General features: G+C 40.9%; 1 long non-coding RNA gene across 1 annotated transcript; it reads left to right on the forward strand.

Moving 5' to 3' along the window:
• Window positions 1-39: 39 nt before the first annotated feature.
• Window positions 40-24,461, forward strand: LOC103245461 (uncharacterized). The gene is made up of 2 exons (XR_005244062.2): window positions 40-409; window positions 22,871-24,461. It is a non-coding gene; the product is annotated as an uncharacterized lncRNA (long non-coding RNA).
• The last annotated feature ends 1,078 nt before the right edge of the window (window positions 24,462-25,539 follow it).

Genomic DNA, 25,539 nt, shown 5'->3' on the forward strand with positions numbered 1-25,539 from the left:
CCGGATCTGGCCCTAGTGGGAGGAGAGGGCCGGGTTGAGGGTCGTGGGGTCCTAGCGCCAAACTGACGAGGGGGCGGAGAAGGTGGGCGGGACTAAATCGCCCTAGCCTGTGACGTGCGGTGTAGTTGGGGAAACGCACCGTGGTTCCCCGTCGGGTCAGGAGATCCCAAGCCTCAGGCTGGCGTGGGCGAAGCGTACAGTCCCTTCACCTTTCGCAACCCAGAAGCACAAGAGTCCAGTTCGCGCCAACTGACCTGTTTCTTCCTTCCTCTCCGGCACTCCGGGAGTCCTGAGATTGCCTTGCTCGGTTCGTAGGTCTGAGCTTCTCCACCAAGGGTGCTCAGATTCTCCAGGAAACTCCCCTCAGGGTTAGCAACCGCGGAGTAGGTTTCGGTCCCAAGATAGAAAGGTAAAGCGGGGAATTCAGGGGGTTTCTCCGAAAAGTACGTTGATAAAACCCCAGTTGTTGACTGACGGGGTGTCCATTACTTTGGATTAATTGGATACGGCCTACTTAAACCTGACTTTGGCTCTCCACGACTGATGGCTGTTGACAGATGAGGATAATAAAGCTTGATTACCTCCCCCCAACGGGGTTGCTCGGGAGTTAAATTCTATAGTACCTGTGAAGTACTTAGTATAGTGCTTGAAAGTACTAAGTAAATGTTAGATGTTATTCTATGGACAAATAAAAGAAGAAACAGGACCCTAAAAATCACTCTGCTTTAAAGTCAACTTTTCCTAAATTGCATAGCCTTTTACTAACTAAGTTTACAACTTTATTTCCTACCTCCAGTTCTTTCATTGTATTCATTCAGTCAACAATCATCGATACAGAGGGTGCTCAAACAGAGGGTGCACAGTGGTGAGGGAAACAGAAAACCTCCACCTTCAGGAAACTGCAGTTTAGTGGGAGAAGAGGGACAATAAAAAAGTACTTCAGCACTTTTTTTTTTTTTTTTTTTTTTGAGACGGAGTCTCGCTCTGTCGCCCAGGCTGGAGTGCAGTGGCCTGATCTCAGCTCACGGCAAGCTCCGCCTCCCGGGTTCACGCCATTCTCCTGCCTCAGCCTCCCGAGTAGATGGGACTACAGGCGCCCGCCACCTCGCCCGGCTAGGTTTTTTTTTTGTGTGTGTATTTTTTAGTAGAGACGGGGTTTCACCATGTTAGCCAGGATGGTCTCGATCTCCTGACCTCGTGATCTGCCCGTCTCAGCCTCCCAAAGTGCTGGGATTACAGGCTTTAGCCACTGCCCGCGGCCTTCAGCACGTTTTAAGGGGAAACATGCTATAAAGTTTATAAAAATAACTCTGGGGCCAGACTCCTTTGCTCATGCCCGTAATCCCAACACACTTAGGGAGGCCGAGGCAAGAGGTTAGCTTGAGAAGTTCAAGACTAGCCTAGCAAAATGGCGAAAACCCTGTCTCCACCAAAAATACAAAAAATTAGCCGGGCGTGGCGGCGTGCGCCTGTGGTCGCAGCTACTTGAGAGGCTGAGGTGGGAGGATCGCTTGAGCCCCAGAGCCGGAGGCTGAAGTGAGCCGAGACTGTGCCACTGCACTCCAGCCTGGGTGACAGAGCAAGACTTTGCTTTAAAAAAAAAAAAAACAAAAACAAAACTATCGAGTTGCATACTTTAAATATATGTAGTCATCTGTATGTCAGTTAAAGCTGTAAAAAAAACTTTCGACACAGAGCCTTGCTATGTTGCCCAGGCTGGAGTGCAGTGGCCTGATCACGGCTTACTCCAGGCTCAATCTATCCTCCCACCTCAGCCTCTGGAGTAGCTGGGACTGCAGGTGCCCACCACCACACCCGGCAAATTTTTCTATTTTTTTAGAGACTATGTCTCACTATGTTGCCTAAGGCCCGTCTCGAACTCCTGGGGTCAAGTGATCCACCCACCTCAGCCTCCCAAAGTCCTGTGTTTACAGGCATGAGCCATTGTGCTCTACCTTAAAAAAGCTTCTTTTAAAGTCCGGTTGGGAACCCTTCCAGTTCTTTACCCATTGGACACAGATTTAGCCTTTCGTTAGTTGTAAGTGTTGCTATACGTATCAGGTCAATTCCTCTTTGAGGAGTAGCGTGGTGTATCAAAATATTCCACTAGCAGCAAAAGCACTCTTTTAGTTGGTTATACATATATATGTGCATATATACACAAATATTTTCATCTACAGAGTACCAATTAAAATAGATATATAGTTGCATGTAATGTACAAAATCAGATTCTAAAACCTTTCACGTACAAAATCAGATTCTAAAACCTTTCAGAAGTTTAAAAGGCATGAAGGCTTTTTTAATCAGAGAAAATAGCTTCTTAAAGAACAATATTAATAAACAGTAGAAAACCAATACGCAGCGTTTGACTGTGTACCCAGGAAGAATCCTACCTCAGAGCCCCCCTTAACTGTCATATCAGGAGTCCTCTCAACACCCCAGGCATATGCGACTGTAGTCACAGTTAAACCTAAACCCTAGATGTGATTTGGGCAAAGGATTCTAACAGTGTAGACATAAGCCAAATAGAATTTTTTGGATAATAAATTTTGGCACCATGCCATTTCTGAAATTGTCATATTTTGTATGTGGAACTCTATCTGGCTATTTCTTAGAAGTTATTTTAAAATGCTGTGGTTTGAATGATGCATGAAGGAAAAGATGAAACCAATAACCATTTAAAGCAATGGAAGCGCAAGCTGTTGTACAGCCTAATCCTCTCCACCTGTTAAATCTATGTACCTTAATTGCTATACCAGAAATTTCTCACGCCTTTAAATGAAAACCTGGAGCCTCTATAGAGCAATCTTATTTATTTATTTATTTTTTTAAAGACAGAGTCTTGCTCTGTTGCCCAGGCTGGAGTGCAGTGTCGTGATCTCAGCTCGCTGCAACCTCTACCTTCTGGGTTCAAGCGATTCTCTTGCCTCCAGGGTAGCTGGGATTATAGGCGCCCACCACCACACCTGGCTAATTTTTGTATTTTTAGCAGAGATGGGGTTTCACCATGTTGGCCAGGCTGGTCTCGAACTCCTGACCTCAGGTGTTCCGCTCTCTTCAGTCTCCCAAAGTGTTGGGGTTACAGCCATGAGCCACCACACCTGGCCTATAAATCAGTCCTTGATAGCTATGCTACAAGGCTTCCTTATGGGTGAGAAAACCTACCGGGGATCTGTGGCCTATTAGAAACTATTTAGATGTATCCCAAAGCAGAATCCACATTGACAAATTGTAGTCACTGTGAAACATTGAGTGACATTTGAGTGACATTCCAATGTATTTAATCCAGAAAGTAAAATTTATTAGCAATGTGGTCAAATTATCCGTTTGTTTCTTAAAAACACAAACCTGATGAAATTATTTTTGAAAGAAATTATCTGCCAGCCTGGGCAACATGGCAAAACTCTGTCTCTTCCAAAATACAAAAATTAGTCCATCATGGTGGTGGACGCCTGTAGTCCCAGCTACTTAGGAGGCTGAGGTGGGAGGATCGCTTGAGCCCAGGAGGCACAGGTTGCAAAAAAAAGAAAAAAGAAATTATCTGAACAATTTTCAAGAATAATAGTAAGAAAAGTCATGTTAGAAGTGACAAATTCTGTAATTCTGGCTGGGCATGGTGGCTCATGCCTGCAGTATCAGCACTTTGAGAGGCTGAGGTGGGAGGATCACTTGAGCCCAGCAGTTTGAAACCAGCCTGGGCAACATATCAAGACCTCATCTCTACTAAAAAATAAAAATAAAACAGACACAGTGGCACATGCCTGTAGTCCCAGCTACTTGGGCAGCTGAGTTGGGAAGACTGCTTGAACGCGAGAGTTTAAAGCTGCAATGAGCTAAGATCCCATCCCAGTAGTCTGGCCTGGGTGACAGAGCAAGATCCTATCTCAAAAAAAAAAAAAAAAAAAAATACAAATTCTAAACCTGGTACTTGAGTAGAGTGGCCATGGACAGGAGAGCTGTAGCAGTCTAAGCCACTGCTGTCTCTGCCCTTTTGGTGGCCATCTGAGGAGTCATTCAGCACTTTTTCAAATTTCTGAAAATGATGACTTCTCAACATTTTTCTCAAATTAATTTTACCTCTTTCAGCAATTCCTTATAAGTTGAATTTTTACTTTTTAAATTATCTGCAGGGCAGTTGTTTTAAAAATAACATGGATTTTAACTGTCATTGACTACCAAGTATACTCCTCTGATTTTCTTGAAGTGGTAAGACAATATTTTCGTAACTTTTAACAAATTCACTTCAGAAAGCATTTGTATACAAAACACTGCGCTAGACCCAGAAGGAAAACAATGACAGATAAGCACACATTAGAGGCAAAAAGTATGTTCCTAGGCATATAACTTTAATGAAAGTCAAACTATGACAAATTATATGCTAGATGGATAAACTCGTTGCTCTGAGAGCCCAGGTGAGTGGAGTGATTAATTCTTATTGTGAGAATTGAAGGTGACGAAATAGACAAAATAGATGGCGTTTGAACCTACCCTGAGAGAAGCTGGACTTTCTCTGAAGGATGAGGACATCGTTGTTTGGGGAATTGGGCTGAGGGTGGTACAAGGAAGGAAAGGTGTTTGTGTTTGTTTTCACTTTGCATCTTTATAATAGATATAACAAATGAAAGAGATGCTCATAAATTGTTGCAATGCTTTGACTCTCATTGGGAGTGGCTAAAGGTTCAAATTCTTTGGAAGGATGGATATCTGTGCTGACTTGCAGGAAATATGAGTCAGCTTTTCTCATGAACTCAGCACTGTTGTTACAGCTAGGCTATTTGGGAAACCCGAAGCAGAACAAATCAGACACCGCAAGTCTTTTCTTTTTATTGATTGGCCCAGACATGCATCCTGCAAGGGTGCACAACAGGAATGCCCTTTTTATTGTCAAGACTTGAAGGAATTCTGTCAGCAAGGGGAAACACCTGTAATTGAGAATAAACTAAAAAAAAAAAAAAAAAAAAAAAAAAAAGCCCTCCTCTTTTCTGTCTATGTAATCACTCAGAATAGGAGACACACACGTCTTTAGTCCATACCTCTCTCCTGCACTCCAGGATTGTATATTCAACTGCCTCCAGATAGCTCAGTCCTAAGTATACCTGAAATTCAGCATTTTAAAGGTGAAGTCATTATCTTTACCCCAAACCTGTTACTCTTATAATTTCTCATTTCCTGAATAGTTTATAGTTTAAGTCACCATGCACCTAAAAGCTAAAGCCTCCTGTGGAGGCTGAATTTTTTTTTTTTTAGGAGTTCGAGACCAGCCTGTCCAACATGGTGAAACCCTGTCTCTACCAAAAATACAAAAATTAGCTGGGCATGGTGGCATGCGCCTGTAGTCCCAGCTACTCTGGAGGCTGAGTCAGGAGAATCACTAGAACCCAGGTGACGGAGGTTGCAGTGAGCCAAGATTGTGCCACTGCCCTCCAGCCTGGGCGACAGACTCCATCTCAAAAAAAAAAAAAAAAAAAAATGTCAAAACCTGAGTCATCAACTCCTCTTTTTCCCTTATTCATTGACACCTAATCAATCTTGAAAAAGAATTGTTGTCATCTCCTTACCATCAATAGTATCTTCCCTCACTTCATCCCCATTCCCACTGACCTAGTTCAAACCCACATCTTTCAGGTTTGTTTTTTAGCCTGAAATTTTGCAGCAGTCATCTAATTGGATTTCCTATCTCTCTCTCTCTCTCTTTTTTTTTTTTTTAGACAGAGTCTTTTTCTGTTGCTCAGGCTGGAGTGCAGTGGCACAATCTTGGCTCAAGCAATTCTGCTGCCTCAGCCTCCTGAGTAACTGGGATTACAGGCGCATGCCACCATCCCCAGCTAATTTTTGCATTTTTGGTAGAGACGGGATTTCACCATGTTGGCCAGGCTGGTCTCGAACTCCTGACCTCAAGTGATCCACCAACCTCAGCCTCCCAAAGTGCTGGGATTATAGGTGTGAGCCACCACGCACGTCCAAATTTTCTCTCTCTTCTCTTTTCCTCTTCAATCTATCCATCCCTGTGTTGGCAGGCTGATCTTTCTAAAGAAATATGATCAGTTGTTCCAGACATCATTCGAGATTGCTAGCTTCCTCCTCTCCTTTCTTTCTGTTCCTGGTGGAAAGCTCATCAATGTCCAGTCCTGATATTACCTAAGAGGAGCAGGGGACAAGCCTAAGCTTGTCTCTCCCCTACCCCTCTCTAGTGTGGTGGAGATAGTCTCATTTGCAGTACTTTCAGATTGTCAACTCAAGACTCTTAATTGAGAGAAAGCATTTAAGCTGCTGCTGCCCCTAAAAGCATTTTGTTCTCCTTTCCTACATATATGCATGCAGACAAAGAAATTGATCAATTAGTTATATCAGGCTTGCCAAATCAAGGGCAAAGTTAGTCCAGAAAGGAGAAACTCTTAACAATTAGCTTATTCAAGATTTGGAGAACAATAAACTTTTAATAATAAACATTTAAATTTAAAACAAAAAAGATTTCTAAAGCCTCTTGTAAGGTGGTTACCTTGTTAATTAAATAATCCCCCAAAGCTATTTTGGACTCTCTAGTGTCAGCATCACTTTATTATCTCCTAGAAATGGATAGCCTTCCTCTGCATTTCCCATTCATAACCCTGCAAGTATTCATATTTGGTTGTAATTATCTTAATGGCAGATTTAATTTTAATAAACATCTTATTGATGTATTAGATTTATGTCATAATAACTTACATAGTTTAAAATTATGCTAAAAGAGAAACAGAAGGAAGTCAAATTGAGATGAGGCTTTAACTTGACTATATTAGATCTCAAATTGAAGAAAGGCTTTCATTTTCTTTTCTTTAAATTTTTTTTACTTTGTTGAGATGGTGTTTTGCTATTGTTGCCCCACCTGGAGTGCAATGGCAAGATCTCGGCTCACTGCAACCTCTGCCTCCAGGGTTCAAGCGATTCTCCTGCCTCAGCCTCCCTAATAGCTGGGATTACAGGCATGCACCACCATGCCCAGCTAATTTTTGTATTTTTAGTAGAGACGAGGTTTCACTATGCTGGTCAGGCTGGTTTCATACTCCTGACCTCAGGTGATTCACCCACCTTGGTCTCCCAAAGTGCTGGGATTACAGTCGTGAGCCACCACGTCTGGCTGAAAGAAAGGCTTTTAAAGATGGCACAATCAGGCAGTGCGAACTGCTCCCCACCTGTGCAGTGCTCTCTGGAAGGTAATGGATGGTAGAGTTGAAGAAAAGAAATCCACAGAACCCTTGATGTCAGTAAAGAGAGTATATAATTATACAGGTCATTTTTGTTTTTGTTGTTATTGTTGTTGTTTTTGGTTTGTTGGTTTTGAGACAAGGTCTCACTGTGTTGCACAGGCTGGTCTCAAACTCCTGGGCTCATGTGATCCTCCTGCCTCAATTTCCCTAATAATACAATTCATTTTTAACTAGCTGTATGCTAAATGGGAATGGGGAATTAGTGGCATTACGAAAAGAGACAAGAAACATATTCTTCCATTTCAAATTCTGATGATCATGTAAAGTAAGTCCCTGTTTGCTGCAAGGGTAGGGCCAGGAGTTGAAATACTTAGGGCAATAAAAATGGTCATCAGTTGCAAAGGAAAATCTCAAGGTTAGACTCTAGGTAACATGTAAGACAATTGCACGAGGCTAGGGCTACATGGATTGGGCTAAATGTGAGACAGGAAATTTTAAAAAATGGATTTACAGTTTATCATCTGACCTACATCATAATGTCTTCATGAGAATGACACTCATAAATTGATTTCATGTTTCTCTGATCCAGAGCATAGGATTATTTTTAGCAGGAATGAATCTCAGAGATCATCTAGTGACCATTTCATTTTCAAAAAGTGACCATTTTCCCTCTGTGACTTGTCCAAAGTCATATGCAGTACACCCAATAGCATGAGAAGAGCTAGGACTAGAATCCAGATTCCTAGATTCCAATTAGTTCTTGGAATTCAGCATTCCAAACTCCCAATGAAATATGCTGGATACATAGGAAAATCCTATTTTGGAGATGAAGAAACTAAAGCTCAGAAAGGCGTAATGAGTTTTCCCAAATCACATAGCTAAACATGTTTTACTTTGTACTATTATATACAATGCACTCTGCTAGTTGTTAGAAAAGATTACAAGACTAAAAGATTTATTTTGTAAAATTAGATTTCTATTTTGCAAGACTAAATATTGAACACTACCTAATTATTAGGGAAAGGCATGTTTTCTGGTGGTTGATAGCTAGCAAGAAGTAAGTCTTGGTGTACTACAACATTAGGAATATTTGTAAACTTTCACCTAAGGATGGGCTTCATTCAGATTCTTTACTATTAATATATTACCCCATCCGGCTGGGCACAGTAGCTCATGCCTGTAATCCGAATACTTTGGGAGGCCAAGGCGGGTGGATCATGAGGTCAGGAGATTGAGACCATCCTGGCCAACATGGTGATAACCCCTTCCCTACTAAAAATACAAAAATTAACCAGGCATGGTGGTGTGCCCCTATAATCCCAGCTACTCAGGAGGCTGAGGCAGGAGAATCACTTGAACCTGGGAGGCAGAGGTTGCAGTGAGCTGAGATCACACCACTGCACTCCAGCCTGGGTAACGGAGCGAGACTCAATCTCAAAAAAATTAAAAAAAAATAAAAAAATTATATATATAGATATACATATATATCTATGTATATACCCCATCCATCAGATGGGCAAACATTAATTAGTCTGACAATACTGAGGGTTGGCAAGGCTGTGGTGGAAAAACTGGAAATCACATGTTCTATTGGTGAGAATATCAAATGGCTCAACTCTTTTGGAAACCAATTTGGCAAATTTTAGTAAAATTGAAAATACACATACCTCGCGACCAACCTGGCCAACATGGTGAAACCCTATCTCTACTAAAAATACAAAAATTAGCCGGGTGTAGTGGCATGCGCCTGTAATCCCAGCTACTCAGGAGGCTGAGGCACAAGAATCACTTGAACCTGGAAGGTGGAGGTTGCAGTGAGCCAAGATCGTGTCACCGTACTCCAGCCTGGGCAACAGAGTGAGAATCTATCTCAAAAAAAAAAAAAAAAAAAAAAAAAAAGCAAAGAAAATGCAGATACTCTACAATCCAGCAATTCCACTTCTGGGTATATACTCTAAAGCAGTTTTTTTCCAAATTGTGATTCATGATCCGTTAGTAGATTATGAAATCAATCTAAGGGTTGCAGCAAACATTATATTGTAGCAGGACGAGCCACAGACAAAACTCCTCAGACACTGAGTTAAAGAAGGAAGGGGTTTATTCATCCCGGGGCATCGGTAAGACTCCTGTCTCAAGAACCGAGCTCCCTGAGTGAGCAATTCCTGTTGCTTTTAAGGGCTCACAACTCTAAGGGGGTGCGCATGAGAGGGTCGTGATTGATTGAGCAAGCAGCGGGTACGTGACTGGGGGCTGCATGCACTGGTAATTAGATCAGAACAAAACAGGATAGGGATTTTCACAGTGCTTTTCTATACAGTGTCTGTAATCTATAGATAACATAACCGATTAGGACAGGGGCCGATCTTTAACTACCAGGCCCAGGGTGTGGCACCGGGCTGTCTACTTTTGGATTTCATTTCTGCCTTTTAGTTTTTACTTGTTCTTTCTTTGGAGGCAGAAATTGGGCATAAGACAATATGAGGGGTGGTCTCCTCCCTTATTCCACCTCTTTGAGACTCAATAGTGGGCATTCTCGCTTTCACTTTTACTACCCATGTCTTCTTGCAAGACAGATGATAGTGATTCATATAGTATACTTGTGCTGAAGCATTTTGGTGAACTAAGGTAGTGATGAAGCTTTTTTTTTTTTTCTTTTTTGAGACTGTCTCGCTCCCTCTCCCAGTTTGGAGTACAGTGGCACAATCTCAGTTCACTGCAAGCTCCGCCTCCCAGGTTCACACCATTCTCTTGCCTCAGCCTGCCAAGTAGCTGGGACTACAGGCGCCCGCCACCACACCTGGCTAATTTTTTGTATTTTTAGTAGAGATGAGATTTTCACCGTGTTAGCCAGGATGGTCTTGATCTCCTGACCTTATGATCCACCCACCTCGGCCTCCCAAAATGCTGGAATTACAGGTGTGAGCCACCGTGCCCAGGCATGATGAAGCTTTTTATCATTTGAAGAAGTATGGGTAGCAAACAAGGGAGCAGTAAGCAGGTTCTTATTACTATTATAACTCTTATTATAAGAGTTTTAAATTCTCCTAGTGCTGGGAACCATTTTCTAAACATGGCCCTAGGATCAAATCCATGCCACACTTGCACAGGCACATGTGCCAGTTTTGTCATATTTCTAACTATGTCTTCAACTACTTGACCTTGATTATCTATGTGTAGGCAGCAATTAGTAAGGTTAAATTTCCTACAGACCTCTCCTTCAGCTGCTAGCAAGTAGTTGAGAGCTAGTCTGTTGTGATAGATAGCATTTCTCATCTGAGTTTCTTGCCAGGCCAGAATAGTCAAGGCTCTGCCAGTTTCATTAGTGATTATTTTTAAGACAGCTTGTAACCGTATGATTCGGTTGATCATGTAAATGGGGGTCCAGTATCCTCATGAGCTGTCTTGTGCCTAAGTAGCAGGCCTATAATATTGTATGATTCTCTCAGGGGGCCATTTATCATTTTTTCAATTTCTTGTAGCTATGCTTCTCTTTTCATGGGAAGCATAGACAGGGAAGCCCAGGAGTTCACCTGTTTTTATGGGCAGTAAGAAGAAAGATGGTTTAATAGTGCCAATAACACAACTACCTGCCCACTGGTCAGGTAATTTGGCATAAGCTCTATGCCTACATATCCAGTATAATCCAGTGGAGGCTGTCTGGTCCCAGTGGGACTCCAGGTGTCCACACGGTTTGCAACTTTGGGAATTTACTAAATGGATTTCTCTCTGTGTGATTTGAACTCCACCAAGTGACTGTTTTTGTGGTACCATTATACAGTTTCTGTCTCAGACAACTAAGTCGTCCTACGGGATAAGTGAATTATTTTCCTTCTCTAGCTATGCAATCTTGTCCAATAATTGAGGCTTTTAGGACCCAGAAATTATCAGGTGATTCTTTTGAACCGGGAATTCATCAGGAACTGGGTCTGCAGGTACTAATTCTCGGGCTTCCCATGGCCATTGATCTCCCATTACAGTTCCTCCACATACATAACATGAAGTGACATTGAGAGACTGGGCTACATGCTCGCCTAATTGCAAAAACAAATTTCTTGTTTTTCCTGGAATTTCTGGTACTGGTACATTTAGTTCATCCTAGAAAGTTTGAAACACTGGCTCAGGAGAGCATTTGTAAACTTCTTCTCGAACCAAGATATTTACTCGAGGATCCAGTCTGGCCCCATCGATTCCTAAGGTCACACGCTCCCCTTTTTTCCAGCGAGGATCAAGGGGATTGGTTATTACTAGCTCTAAGGGGTTACATTGTCCTTTAGTACAAGAAGGGTCATTTTTTCCTTTTTGAAGGTGGACTGGATCCTTTTTATTTTTTTAATCCAAGTGGTCTAAATGACACAAGACCAGTATTTCCATTTATTTCCACACAGTCCTGATTTATGACAGATGTTATTTTCTGCCATATAGCCTCTCTTTTAATTAACAGAATCACACCTTATTCCTAACTTATTACTATTAATGACAGCACAGGCATCAAATTTTAAGGTGACTTGTTTGGGTACCCTTTTTTTTCTGTTTTGGCTAACACTTTACTCCTATCATTTATGAACCCCCACCAGTCCTCAGCCCTTAATCTTATTTTAAAAACTGTGGACATGGGAGGCTCAGATGGGTCATAACACACATCAGGTTGGTCATTTCCTGGGCTACATACCTTGTATAGAATAACATTATACAAACAAGTTCTTTTTAGAGTTCCAGTACACTTATAATAAAAAATAATAGGACCGTAGCAACCTTTTGTCCTGCCTCAGTGACTTAATGTATACACTGGGAACAGTCTTCAGTCTGAGGAAGGTCAGTTGAAGACCTTACTATAAAAGTCTAAATTTTAAGGAAAATGAGTCCTGCGATGAATTTTCTCACGCTTCAGCCGTGCATGGACCAGTCAGCTTCCGGGTGTGACTGGAGCAGGGCTTGTCGTCTTCTTCAGAGTCACTTTGCAGGGGTTGGCGAAGCTGCTTCCATCCACATACCACTCACAGTCTACTGATGTTTAAGGATGGTCTTGGAGGTTGGGCCTGCTAGAATAAACTGAGTCCAACACCTCTACACAGTTATGTTCAACTGGGCTCTCTGATACCAGGAGCAAGGTGTTGAGGTTTGGGATGTTGCAAACTTCAGTGGTTATGTGGGGATTTTCACATAGCAAGCTTTGGTACTTGGTTAATCTAGCATTTGTTAAACAATGATGTCCTTTGGTAGTCATTAAAGTTACCACAGCATAGGGGGGTCTTTATATTCAGGTTTTGCCTAAGGGTTAGTTTATCTGCTTCTTGTGCTAACAGGGCCGTTGCTGCTAGGGCCCTTACACCTGGGGGCCAGCCTTTGGAAACCCCATCTAGTTGTTTTGAGAGATAGGCCGCTGGCCTTGGCCAGGGCCCCACAGTCTGGGTTAAAACTCCAACTGCCATTTTTTCTCTTTCTGACACATAGAGTGTAAAGAGTTTTGTCAGGTCAGATAGCTTCAGGGCTGGGGCCAACATGAGTTTTTCTTTTAATGCGTGAAAAGCTTGTTGCTGTTGGTTGTAATAGATGCACTTTATCTAATCTACATTTTTATTAACTGTCACCTACCAAAATATTGACTCAAATCCTGCGGCTATTTGATTTCAAGCTTTAAATTGATCTGGTATTCCTCGTGGGACTCCAATTGCGTCTAAATAGACATGAGAATCAAAAGACCCATAAGGGGCTTCTCTCGCTTATGATGTCTTATTCTTTTTTTTTTTTTCCTTCTGGTTGATGAAATACCAGGGTGAAGGGGATAGCCAATTGGACTAAAGTACAAGTGCCACTCCAGTTATTCGGCAGAGTGCCCAGGAAAGGTCCACCACAACACCAGCACGCATCCGCTCAGGGATGAACAAGGGCTGACTGATTGATAAACTCTTGAAAATTCTTAAGCTCACTGCATCCTTTCAGGTCTCCAAGGAACGCTAAGTTTCCTCCTTGTTGTGAGAGACACAAAGTGAACTTAGTGTTGGGAGATGGAGGCTGGATGGCCCTCAGGGGCTGACCCGCCAGGTGCCAGACTTTGGGATGTAGCAGAGAGAGCTTGGCACAACTTATTACTCCAGGCTGTAGAATCCTGGAAAAGAGCTACAATGCAGCCTACGCTTGGTCGACTGGAGGACCACCTTAGTGGAAGGGGGACAATCTGGGCCTCTGGCCTGCCATGTGCACAAGCATAACAATTGCTTTTGTTTAATGTGCAGATGGAATATTTGATCCATTTTAACCAGACATTTGCATCTTGGTATTCTGTCTTAATTGCTAAAGTTTGTTTTAAGTCTTTAACTTCTATTCTTTAACTTCTATGATCCTGTAGTAAAACGAATGTATGGTTTTAGGAAATTACAAAAACCAGTTGGGGCAGTCCATCCTTGCTCTTTAGTGGTCCATAGAACGTTGGACCAACTATGGCCTGAAAGCTCTAATCTGGGGGCAAGACTCCTGGTTGGCACTGGGGTCTTTATCGAAATCTCCCCGGATTAAATGGTCCTAGTTTACTAATGCCCAGTCTGAGGACAGTCAGGAGGGACAGAAGTACTTTTCTGAAGTAGGAAGCTGTCTTTGACTTGGCAAGTCCTCACAGGGTATAACAAGGCAAGCATTAGATGCAACGGTTTGAGGCAAAACTGACTTGGTTATGTTAATAACTAGATGGTCAGCAATAGAATGAGGAAAAAAGAAACAGTAATAGAATAGATGAAAATAGTTAAATTTTTCTTAACTTTAGTTTGGTAGGATTATCCCCTGGGACTATGGCCCACGACTCTGGAGGGGGTGGTGCTTTCTTGACTCAGGTGTGATGAGTCCCTCCTTTTTTTTTTTTTTGCCATGTGAACAGCAGTCTTGGTGGTTAGCAGTACAAGGTAGGGGCCTTCCCAGGCTGGCTCGAGTTTTTCTTCTTTCCACCCTTTGATGAGAACGTGATTTTCAGGCTGGTGCTGGTTTACCGGAAATTCTAGGGGTGGTACATGTGCTAAAAGACTTTTAGTTTTTGAGAGAAAGGAAAGTGGAAGATAAACCAAGTATATAATTTTTAAGAAATTGACCTTTTGTTTTAAATGGGGGGACCTTGGCAGTGGACTTTATAGTCCTTAGTGCCTTTTTACTGAGAAATTTCCTTTAACAGCTATTTTTTATTAGTTTTTAAACCAAAGAAAGCCAAATATCATTTTACATTTAACAATGCTTCTCATATGATTTTTATACCACATAAGCTAAATTTTATCTTTATATTAGTGTGTTATTAATGTTAAACCTAATTTTAATAAAACCTTGTAGACATATTTATCTAATTTTAAATATTTGACCATAAGGTAAGATTTTATAGACTCTTTTTAACCTTTTATAATTTTTGCTAAAGAGCAGGTTGGTGCTTTAAGAAAAACCTGTTATGCTTTTACTTTAATGTCCAGTTCACAGAAAAACTGTATGATACTTCTTTAACTTTAGCTAATATGTTTACACACAAATTTTCTTTACAATTAATGTTTTAAAACTTACTTAAACGTTCAAAACAATAATTTTTTTTTACTTTTTAATATAGGTAAAAATGTACATTCTTATGCCTCCTTATAATCCTTTTACCAAAGGTATATTTTATTTTTCTTATACACCTTGCACATAAACTGTTTCTTTTTCCAATAGTTTTACATTCAGGAAGCCTAGTTACTTTTAAATTATACAACATTTTTTGCATAAATTCTTTTTTATAACATTTTCTCTTTCTGACTTTCGCAGACAATTCCAACGTGCCTCAACTTTCTGACTTATTACAAATATTTCTTTCTTTAAACAACCAGTTAATTTATTTCAGGACAAGAATTTACCATATAATACTCTTTTTATATAAATTCCTTTTTTTTCCTTTTTTTTAATCCTTAGGATACTTCTGAACTGGTGAGGTGTGCTCACAATGAGGTTTCCTCTAAAAGTTATTTTTTACCTTTTTTTTTTTTTTTTTTTAAGCAAAGCAGTTGCTGCTACAGATTGAATGCATTTTGCTGCTACAGATTGAATGCATTTGGACTATCCATGGGTTACTGGGTTAAGGATTTTTGATAGGAAGGCCTCAGTGCTTTTGGGATACGCCTTTGTTTACACTGACAACAAAGTGGTATTGGAGTGTTATAGGGTTACGGAGAAGACCTTCAATTATCAATTGTAGGTTTTAAATTTACTTTGGCTTTTAAAGGAATAGGGTACACTTTTTCTTTTCTTAACTACTTGTACTCTCTTTCTTTCTGTCTTTGATTTTGTCACTCTCTCTTTGACTTTCCTTTTGCCTCTGTCTCTTCTCTCCCTCTGCCTCTCTTTCTTTCTCTCTGTCTCTCTCTCTCTCTGCCTCTCCTTCTCTCTCTTTCTCCTTAACTCTCTCTTTGTCTGTCTCTTCCTCTCTCTCTTTGCCTCTTTTCCTCTCTGTCTCTTTCCTTTCTCTCTCTCTGCTGGTCTTTCCTTGCCTCTGCCAGCCACTTATGCTGCTGTTCTCTCAACCACTGTGTGTTGGGGGCAGGGAGTCTAAAACCAGCTGTAACCAAGTGTCTGTGTACCAGAACTGGTCTGGGTTCCCTGGCTTATAGGTTACCTTGTGCCATACCTTTGAAACAAGGGACCTGTCCAGGCTTCCTTCTAATGGCCAACCAACCTCTGATGCTGGCCAGTCTGTCTTACACAAAGTTTTAAGTTTTCCTAGTGTCATAGTACTCCATAGTCTCCTTTAAATTCTTTTTTGAAAATTTTCAACATAGTTCCTAGTAGGGTAGGCTTATTTGTGCCTGACCTATGCTTCTTCGAGACAAAACACCACGCTCACACCGCAGGTACACCACAAAATAAAGAACAGGTAAAAAGGGCACACACACACTTTTGCAGTTTGCACCAAACCAAAATCAAAACCAAAATCAGAGTATCCAGAAATCCAAGCCAGGTCAAAACCAAAACCAAAATATCAAGCAATCTGAGTCAAGTCAAAAACAGAAACCAAAGAGCCGGTACAGGCACACCATGGGTGATCAGGCCACACTTCCACTCATATGGAGTAGGCAAGTTCCCAAGACCAATCCTGTCAAGCAATTCAAACCAAGTCAAAACCAAAACCAAAGTGCTGATAAAGGCACACCGTGGGTGATCAGGCCACGCTGCCACTCAAATGGAGTAGGCAAGTTCCCAACACCAATCCTGTCAAGCAATTCAAACCAAGTCAAAACCAAAACCAAAGTGCCGATAAAGGCACGCCGTGGATGATCAGGCCATGCTTCCACTCAAACGGAGTGGGCAAGTTTCAAAGACTAGTCTTACCAAGTTTTAGATGTCCAGACTCCAAGTGCCTGTTCCTTCCTGGTGTTCAGCCACTGCATTGATCTTCCACGGAGGCCTGCCACACACTGCTCTGGCAAGGCATCCCACTGGGGCAAATGCCTACTCTCATGATCTGCGTCGCTCGGGCTGGTCAGAGTCCCCCGCAGGGATGTTCCACAGGGCAGGCTTAAGACGCCTAAGGAGCTGCCCCGACCATCCACCAATCACCTCGCTTCCCGGTCAGGGAACCAAGAAATGTAGCAGGACAAACGACAGACAAAACTCCTCAGACACCAAGTTAAAGAAGGAAGGGGTTTGTTCGGCTGGGGGCATTGGCAAGACTCCTGTCTCAAGAGCCGAACTCCCCGAGTGAGCAATTCCTGTCCCTTTAAAGGGCTCACAACTCTAAGGGGGTGCGCGTGAGAGGGTCGTGATCGATTGAGCAAGCAGCAGGTACGTGACTGGGGGCTGCATGCACTGGTAATTAGATCAGAACAAAACAGGATAGGGATTTTCACAGTGCTTTTCTATACAGTGTCTGTAATCTATAGATAACATAACCGATTAGGTCAGGGGTCGATCTTTAACTACCAGGTCCAGGGTGTGGCGCTGGGCTGTCTGCTTGTGGATTTCATTTCTGCCTTTTAGTTTTCACTTGTTCTTTCTTTGGAGGCAGAAATTGGGCATAAGACAATATAAGGGGTGGTCTCCTCCCTTAATATTAAAATGAAATAGAACAGAAAATATAATGGGAAGGATTGCCTTGTGAAATTTTTTTATCTATATCTATATCTATATAGCTATATATTAGCTATCATGGTGTGCCACCTAGATTCTCCCTCTCCAATAATGAAGCATCCATTCTTCTAGCTGTTAGGAGTGTTGGCAGCCAACAGCTTTTAACTGAGTCCTCTCCAGAGCTTTCTCCAGAGAGCTTCCTGGGTGCAACTGTATCCAGTAACTGGTCTGCAGGTATAGGCCTGAAGACTGCAGGTATATAAAGGCCTGATCCCCATGTCCAAATTTGAAATAACTCTCAGGGATCATCCCAACTAGTGTGGAATCAGCTGAGGCCTTTATTGCCACTTCATTGCAGCCCAACTTCTGCCTTTACCCAATCCTGCTTCCTTCACTTCTATGCAGGTGCTGATCCCAAGACAATCCCCAATAAATGTCCTGCATATGAATCCCTGTCTCAGAGTCTACTTCCCAGGCATGTATGCATGTACAAGCTCTGAATGTAAAATTATTTCTCACTGTGAGTACTGGCCATAAAATCTTGAAAACCCCTGCACCAGAAGACACTACTAGGATGTTCATTGATTTATTGCTCATAGTAATGATTGGACAAAAACTAAATGCCTGTCAATAGAAGAACCATGGTATAGTCCTGCAATGGAAAACTATACAATAATCTGGCCAGGTGCAGTGGCTCACACTTGTAATCCCACCATTTGGGAGGCCGAGGCAGGCAGATCATTTGAGGTCAGGAGTTTGAGACCAACCTAGCCAACATGGTGAAACCCCATCTCTACTAAAAATACAAAAATTAGCCAGGCATGGTGGTACGCTCCTGTAATCCTAGCTACTCAGGAGGCTGAGGCAGGAGGATCACTTGAACCCAGGAAGTGGAGGTTGCGGTGAGCCAAGATTGCACCACTGCACTCCAGCATGGGTGACAGAGTGAGACTGTCTCCAAAAAAAAAAAGAAATTTATATTTAAAAAAAGAAATTTTGCCCATTTTAATTGGAATATGATATATAATTGTAATTTTAATTTACATTATCCTGATGACTAATTATATTGAATAAGCTTTTGTAAAGTTGTTTTGTTTGGTTTTGTTTGTTTTTGTTTTGGAGACAGAGTATCACTCTGTAGCCCAGGCTGGAGTGTAGTGATGGATCATAAATCATTGTAGCCTTGACCTGTGGGTCCAGCTGATCCTCCCACCTCAGCCTCCTGAGTAACTGGGACTACAGGTGTGCGCCACCATGCCTGGCTAATTTTTTGAACTTTTTGTATTTTTTGTAGAGATGAGGTTTCCCCAAGCTGGGTTCAAGCAATCTACCTCCCTCGGCCTCCCACATTGCTGGGAGTAGAGGCACGAGCCACCATGCCCTGCTAATTTTTCGAATTTTTTTGTTTTTGTAGAGATGTGGTTTTGTCGTGTTCCCCAGGCTGGGCTCCAACTACTGAGCTCAAGCTATCTGCCCAGCTCAGCCTCCCAAAGTACTGGGAATAAAGTCATGAGCCACTGTGCCCTGCCTCTTAAGTTTTAAACAAGAAAATATGTCAACTATTGAATGATTATGAAATCATGTTTTCTACCGTGAAAATGATACAGAAAGGATTTTCTGAACTTCCCTGCTCTAAAACAGTTGTACTCTTTGAAACCAAAACAGGAGTATTAAAAAATACAAATAGACAAACAAAAAACCCAAGCAGGGGTATTTAGTTGACTCTGTAGGTATGACATTGTGGTTTTTTGTTGTCGTTGTTGTCTGAGATGGAGTCTTGCTCTGTCACCCAGGCTGCTCTTGCTCTGTCGCCACCACACCTGGCTAATTTTTGTATTTTAGTGGGATGGGGTTTCACCATGTTAGCCAGGCTGGTCTCAAACTCCTGGGCCTCAAGTGATCCACCCGCCTCAGCCTCCCAAAGTGCTGGGATTATAGGTGTGAGCCACCGCACCTGACCTTGTTGAAGTCTGAGTGCCCCATATGATACAAAAGGCAGTGGCCTGAAGACTCAGGAATGTAATAGCAATGATCTTTTTATTGCCTTTTAATTAGCGTGGCATGGTGGTGGGCACCTGTAGTCCCAGTTACTCCAGAGGCTGAGGCGGGAGACTCTCTTGAACTCTGGAGGCGGAGGTTGCAGTGAGCCAAGATCGTGACACTGCACTCCAGCCTGGGTGACAGAGTAAGACTCCATCTTAAAAAAAGGGGAAGAAAAAAAAAAAAAAAAGAAAGGAGTTCAGTGAAACTGGCCAAGTTGCATTAGAAGGAGAAAGTCGGTAGAGGTTAGTGTTATAATCTGTAAATATATGTAAGGAATAGATCTAAGGAAGAAACTAAAAAAAGTAAGCAGAATGAAAGTATGGCCAGTAATGAAACTATAATTTAGGGTAAGAAGTGGTTGCAGCTTTAGGAGAGTTCCCTGCTGGATTGTTTAGTTTTACTTACTTAGGTTTGGTTTTATATTCTACAAAACATATGCAAAGTCTAACACATTGCCTATGTAAATTTACTATGATCTACAAAATCTAATTTAGAAGCTTTATTAGTACTTCAACTAAGGCACATGTTTAAGGAAAAGCAGAATTTTAGAATGTTAGTAAGTCCTATATCTAAAAACAATCAATGTAAAACAAATATTCATACTTAGAGAACACAGTGAATCTATTTATAAGGAACTACCAAATGCAAAATAGACTCTAATCAATGTTATATAGAGTTTTCCAAAGCAACAGGGAAGTGGAAATCAGTACATTTGGGGATTAGAGTCTATTGGAAATAGTTACAGATGAAATTTTTGGGAGAAATCGATAATGCCCACCCCAGTTCTCAGAACCAAGGAATTCAAAGAATTTGAATTACTGAAGCAGAAGTTCACATGGGTAAAAAAGAATGCCATCTAGACTGGATATAACTAAGCTGCTAACTAGAGTGGCTCTGAAAATATCTTCCAAAAAACTTTGCTCTTGTCACTACTGTCACTTTGAATCAACAGAGAAAGATGTATGGCTTAAATGAGTGCACTGCCTGTGAGACAAGGTTTTGTTCCATATGTTAAGCAGCTGTCGAGTAAAATTTGTCATTTTCCAGGACTGAAACAAGAAAGACACTAGTGATATATATTTTGTTTGTGAAGAGACTGTGCAAAGCTTTGTACCATGATTATTAGCTTATCATTCCTAGGAAACTTCATACCTGGGACCTAAGAAACCTCACTCAATATTTTTCCTTTTGGCCTACATTTTTGAAATGGGAAGTTACAATGCTAATTTTTTTTCAAGAACTGTGGAGATACCTCTGGGAAACTTTTGTAAGGTCCTTTTTAAATATATATAACTTTAGCTGGGCATGGTAGTATATGCCAGTAGTCCTACCTACTGGGAAGGCTGAGGCAAGAGGATCACTTGAGCCCAGGAGTTTAAGGATGAAGTAAGCCATGATCGCACCACTGCACTCCAGTCTGGGTGACAGACTGGGACCCTGTCTCTATTAAAAAAACAAAAAAATATATATAACTTCAGAGGGAATAGGAAAAGGAATTTTATTTTTAGCCAGCTGGGCATAGTAGGAGGCTCTTGTAGTCACAGCTACTTAGGAGGCTGAGGTGAACTTGAGCCCAGGAGTTTGAGACCAGCCTGAGCAACACAGTGAAACCCCATCTCTAAATCAAGGAAAGAGAATTTTTGCATAGGATGAGGACTTGAGTAGAAGGCCTGGACATGAAGTAACTCATGGAAGGACTGTTTTTTTGCTGTTGTTGTGGTGGTGGTGGTTGTTTTATTTTTTATTTTGTTTTGTTTTTTGTTTTATTCACACCTGAGAAATTATTAAGATATTAACAAATCCTAGTCCAGATTCAGGGATACTGGGGAGAAAACCCTGACTATTTTTTGTTTGCTTTTTAACTAACTACCTTCCTTCCACTCCAGAAACAACTCCAACTATATATTAATCATTCTCCCCTTTTGAGTATTTTATAATCAAGCCTATAATTGTTTCAAGGACATCTCAGATCTTTTATTACACTACCTGCCATTCATTTTGTGAACAGTTGTCCCAGTTCTTAAGTACATAGTTTATAACAACCTATGTATTTGTATAGGATGATTGTTAATTATCACCATTATCAAAAACAGTCAGATGTCTACATATATCCACACAAGTAGGCATTTACAAAGGAAATTCCACAGACATACTCCCTTTCTTCAGTCAGCCAATAATAACCTTGACCCGAGACAATTAGTTTATGTAATAGATTTCTTTTCTCTCATTTTTAATCCTAAACCCCATCTCAGACCCTGAAACCTCAAAAGGAATTGTCTAGGATCATACACTTTATTGGTACTCGATAAATGATGATCAACTGTTGTTATTCCATTAGTCTTCATAATTTTCTCATATTATAAAAAAGAGAATCATTTATTTATATGAGTACTTGTCTTTAATCCTGTTTTATCCTAAACTGTAGAGTCTCTGCAGGAGCTAACCACCCTAATCTTTAATAAAAACAGGGCTCATTCAGGGTAGAAGCTCAGAGAACTTATAATTTTTTTTTTGTTTACAGGCTCAGTGGCTCACACCTATAATCTTTTTTTTTTTTTTTTTTTTTTGAGATGAAGTTTCCCTCTTGTTGCCCAGACTAGAATGCAGTGGCGTGATGTTGGCCCACTGCAACCTCCACCTCCTAGGTTCAAGTGATTCTCCTGCCTCAGCCTCCCAAGTAGCTGGGATTACAGGCCCATGCCACCATGCCCAGCTAATACTTTTATATTTTTAGTAGAGACGGGGGTTTCACCATGTTGGCCAGGCTGGTCTGGAACTCCTGACCTCAGGCGATCCACCCACCTCGGCCTCCCAAGTTGCTGAGAACCACCATGCCTGGCCATACCTGCAATCTCAACACTTTGGGAGGCCGAGGCAAGTGGATCACTTGAGCCTAGGAGTTTGAGAACAGCCTGAGCGAGCAACATGGCAAAGCTGTCTCTACAAAAAAATTCTTTAAAAAATTATCCAGGTATGGTGGTCCATGCCTGTGATCTCAGCTACTTGGGAGGCTGAGGTGGGAGGATCACCAGAGTCCCAGGAGGTCGAGGCTACAGTGAGCCATGATTGTGCTACTGCACTGCAGCCTGGGCAAGAGTGAGACCTGTCTCAAAACAACAACAGCCACCAAAAAAAAAAAAAAAAAAAAATTGGTTATTTACTAAAAAACCTTCATGTGAAAGTTACGTAAAATACTTTTCTCCTGGGCCAGGTGTGGTGACTCACACCTGTAATCCCAGAACTTTGAGAGGCTGAGGTGGGAGGATTGCTTGAGTTGAGGAGTTCAAGACCAGCCTGGGCAATATAGTGAAACCCCCATCTCTATTAAAAATGAAAAAAGTTAGCAGGGCATAATAGTGTATGCCTGTAGTCCCAGCTACTCATGAGGCTGAGACAGGAGGATTGCTTGAACCCAGGAGGTTGAGGCTGCAGTGAGCTATGATAGCACCACTGCACTCCAGCCTGGGCAACAGAATGAGACCCTGTCTCAAAAATAAATAAATATATAAAGAATACTTTTTTCCTCCTAATCTCTTTCTCTCTCTCTCTCTCTCCCCCCCCCCTCCTGTCTTCTCTAGTTTGCAACAGACACAGCAGCTATGTTACAACCACAGAACAAGGTTTTGCAACAGAATGGCCTTGAAATAGAATACTGCCCAGTTGAAACCTTAAGCAATCAAAATGGAATATATGAAACCATGCCTACTAGACTTCATGTGTTGCTTCTTGTAAGGAAAGGTATTGCCTTTTCAGGAGAATGTTACTCTTTAAGTGGCGGTTTACCCTCTCTGTATCAGAGTTCTCAATTGCTGTAATATTCAGACATAGCAGTGCAACTAAGACATAATCCTATTGTCTAAAGTGTTACTTTATGTCACTAAAATGCAGCTTCAGAAAATGTATGTGCACAACTACTTGGTAAAAGTTACTGGTAAAAACTTACTGTAAATGTCTACCTACCTGAACTCCATTAGCACGTGAATTTAATAGCTGCAGTAGTGCTCAGAAACCAAAGCCTGTTTGTCAAAAATGCGTTAATCTCTTTCTCTCTCATTTTTTTTTTTCTTCAAGAGGCCTCATTACTTAGGCCCCAGATGACTTGCTTGGGTTTCAAAGTGTTTTCTTTTTCCTCAGTTTTGTTTCTGATATGAAATTGAAATGATAAATAGCAACATGTGGGCCACCCTGATACACTGAAAATTCTCCTTAGGCTACACATGGTTCATGATAACTGTGTAATATGCTGCCATTAGTACTGCTTATCTGGCCATCTCAAAATATTTTGTAAACACAGTGTATCCACTCAAGGCCAGCCTAGTGGGAGTAACTTTTCCACATTTTTCTCCATTCCTACATGCATAAGGTTATTTTTAATGTGGAAACTTGAACAATTTTTTTGAAGTTTTTTTTTCAGCAATTGTGGGTAGACATTTATAAAATTGACATTATATAAAAATGTCACATGCCAGTGGCCAACAGGTTAGTAATAGGGCTTTCGTAACCACACACAGTGCATCCAGCCAATCATCAGTCTCATACTCTATCAAATAGTTTTAATTGTGTGACTGGGGGCACTATTTTAAGACAATTAGGTGAAACTGAACCCTCAGAATAAGCACGATTCCAGGGCAATATAGAATACCAGTTTCCTTTGCTTTTTTTTTTTTTTTTTTCTATGCAAAATTTTTGATTTCTTGACTGGTTGGAATAACTTACTTTAGGTGATCTTGGCATTGGTTGAATTTTTCTATAAATTAAGATTTGTGTTAAGTAGTTTAATAGAAACTCATGTACCGAATAAGCTGTTATATATAAGCACTCTTAAATCCTTCCTTATATAGCACTTGAAGCTGTAAGAAGTTACATAAAATTGTCTTCACGTAATCTATTTTGTTTCATAATGAAAAGTGATTGTTCACCTGTTACATATAACAGGACCAAAGGATGGTGAAAGTTTGACCTGAAAAGTGAAGAATCTCTTGCATTTGTGAGTGTCTATATAATGCAAAGAAAAGTGAAGATTTGATGTGTACTCAGTTCTAGTTATTTTGAGAAATGGGGAAAATTAGTCTGGACTTTGTGGTCTAAATTATTTCATTTGGATTGGACTCTTGGGTTTGACTCTTTATATTAAAAAAAATACTATTGCTCAAAAAAAAAAAACAAAAAGGCAATGTGTCCCTGTTGCTGATTCTCATCAGAAAAACGAAAGCAAACGAAAGCAACTATTGAAGTCTCCAGCAAGAATAAGTAACCACATATATTCCTCTTACATGCATAACAAAGCAAATGTAGTCATTGAACTTGCAGGAAAGAATAATCTATCTCACACTATGATTTTCATTTAGTTTTTCCCAGATTGAAGGAAAACCTTATTTGGAAGTTTATCTGCATTTTAAAGCCCATTAATAAAAAGGATCTGGAGTTCAACTCTTATGAAAGCTCACTATGATTCTTTAGCTAAAAGTTTCTTGGCTTAGCCTTAGACTTATGATTCAGATTATTCTCGGTCTGCTGGCTTAGTTCAGAAACTAAACACCCTGTACGACTCTGAATTAGAAGTCACAAAAAAACCCACTACTTTTCTTAACTACGTGTATTTTATAAGAAGATTACGCCTTCTAAAATTAGCTCTATGATGGCAAAACAGCTGGATGAAAGGGAAAAATTCAGAGACTCGTTTTGCTGTTTCAGACATATAAATTCAACTGCCTCTTTGATTCTTAATCTCCATATGTTTTTGTATAAGACACACAAAACTATGGTACATATGTATTTGAGTGTAATATGCATGAGTTTTTTATTTGCTGCTACATATTAGCAATCTAAAAATAGAAATACTTTTCATTTTTAAATAATGAGGTTTCGTGCATAATCTTGTAAGAATGAGAATTGAACTCACTTTTTTTTTTTTTTTTTAGCAAAGTTTGCCTTTTGCCAAAAAATACTGTCAGAGACCCTGATATTGTATTTTTACCCAGTCTGACAATCTTTGTCTTGTTTTTTGAGACAGAGTTTCATTCTGTTGTCGCCCATGAAGTGGCATGATCTCGGCTCACTGCAACCTCTGCCTCCCGGGTTCAAGCGATTCTCCCTGCCTCAGCCTCCCAAGTAGCTGGGACTACTGGCCTGCACCACCATCCCTAGCTACTTTTTTTTTTTTTTTTTGTATTTTTAGTAGAGACGGGATTTCACCATGTTGGCCAGCCTTGTCTTGAACTCCTGACCTCAGGTCATCCACCCACCT

Source organism: Chlorocebus sabaeus, chromosome 26 (genome assembly GCF_047675955.1).
Source record: "Chlorocebus sabaeus isolate Y175 chromosome 26, mChlSab1.0.hap1, whole genome shotgun sequence".
Taxonomy (NCBI): Eukaryota; Metazoa; Chordata; class Mammalia; order Primates; family Cercopithecidae; genus Chlorocebus; species Chlorocebus sabaeus.